The following is a 1811-nucleotide window of genomic DNA, read 5'->3' as shown; positions in this document are numbered from 1 at the left end:
TGTTAAAAGTGTTTAATACGTGAAACATTAATTCATTTACCAGAATTATTTACACGTAAAAAGGTTGTCAACTGTAGAAAATAAATTCAAAAATAATGCAAATTATTAGTTTTCTCCCTACACTATACGATGTTGGCAACGGACGTTTACGAGCAAAATTACGAACAAATGACGGGAAAGAGCCATAATGATGAATTATTGCCATCGCATAAAACGCCTCGTACGGGCGGAACTTAGTAGGAATATTCTTAACTTTTTGTCCATACAGTTCATTGTTAATTCAATTAAGGGTGTAGAACTCAGCCGACTCCGTTATTGAAAACCAGAAACTTAGTTAAACTGACTTTTGACCTCTGAGAATTCGACAAAAAAGTTATTACTTACGTACGTTTTCTTTGCAAGAGTCAAACTTTATTCTTTCAAACTCTAGTATAAAGTATCGTTCTCTTATAAGAAGGTAATTTATAAGTACTAAATACGTATAAGTTAAGCACGGGAAGGTTAAGAATATTTATGTAGGTAACCTTTTATAGTCTAAGGACGATCTAAATAGCTTTCAAAGAGGATGTAAGTTGAAAATTCCAGTGTCAAGAAAGGGATTTTAGGTCGTGTCGGGTCGTTAACTCAGGAAGTGCCCTTCGGACCCTAGGTAGTAAAATTTTAGGGTTATTATGCTATTCATCTTTTGTTCTCGTATTATCTTAGGCCTACAATTTTGTTGGCATTGTGATCGCAAGTGCTTTTAATGTTGTCTTAAGTTTGATTATGATCTAGATCAATTATGACGATGATTGCTATAGATATAGACAGGTTCGTGGCTCAACTTAGAGCTCAAGCCGTTAGATCGCTTTCAGTAAAATGTAGGCATGTTTGATATAAGGAAAACAAGTGCAATATACAATGTAAAATATTCGTGATATTTTTTATCAATTTACCAAAGACCTTTTTAATTAATTTTCATATGCCACACAACGATAGCATGACGTGTTATCAAAGTGGCATTCCAATATTAAAGTGTTTGCATATGTTTGAAAAGTTTAATGAATAGTCGTATAAAAACGTGTTGGTAAAATATAATTTAATAAACTACAGTTGCCTCGTGAATGATCATTTTATTTTATGTCGTAATAAATTCCACGTAAGCGATAGCAGAGCCATCTGTCGTGGCTGTTTGGAACTAACGGTGTGCAGCGTTGTATGCACTTGCTGCGAGTAGATCGTGGTACCTTAGAAAATGCTAGAGGGCTGTTAAATTAGAACATGGGACTGTAATTTATGATAAAGAACATGAAAGTGTTTGAGTGGAGTGATATTTGTTTTACAGTTCATGAATTGATAATGAACAATAAAATTTCATTCGTGTGTTCGACAAAAATGTAGCGATTAATGAGACTTTTCTTATTTAACAATATGTATTTGTAATCCGACTTGAATATCGGATTAGTTTACTTGCATTGTGTTGAAGAGTTATGCAAAAAACTTGGGCTCGTCCGGGATTTGAACCCGGGACCTCTCGCACCCAAAGCGAGAATCATACCCCTAGACCAACGAGCCAGTTATGTTAAGTTTCGAAATAGCTGTTAACATTCACTTTTAATTGTCAGATGTTTTCATTTGATTATTTACGCTCACCAGCCTCCACGCTTGGTTAGATGCTATGTAATAATGAGGTCATTATATTCCATGTTTATAATAAAAAGGCAACCGAAGCTAAAAGGTCAGGGTTCAGTTGTTGAAGAACCCAAATTATCATTATCATCACGATGATTATACTTCATTAAATTATGCGTATTTGAACCTTCGAATACATC

The 1811-nt window shown here is 34.3% G+C and overlaps 1 non-coding gene across 1 annotated transcript; it reads right to left on the bottom strand.

Moving 5' to 3' along the window:
• Window positions 1-1482: 1482 nt before the first annotated feature.
• On the bottom strand, window positions 1483-1554 carry Trnap-ugg. Its single transcript has one exon. It is a non-coding gene; the product is annotated as a tRNA-Pro (tRNA).
• Between the last annotated feature and the right edge of the window lie 257 nt (window positions 1555-1811).

This window comes from Helicoverpa zea, chromosome 2, assembly GCF_022581195.2.
Source record: "Helicoverpa zea isolate HzStark_Cry1AcR chromosome 2, ilHelZeax1.1, whole genome shotgun sequence".
Lineage (NCBI taxonomy): Eukaryota > Metazoa > Arthropoda > Insecta > Lepidoptera > Noctuidae > Helicoverpa > Helicoverpa zea.
Note: the sequence above shows the minus strand (reverse complement) of the source record. Positions and strands in the feature narration are given on the sequence as shown.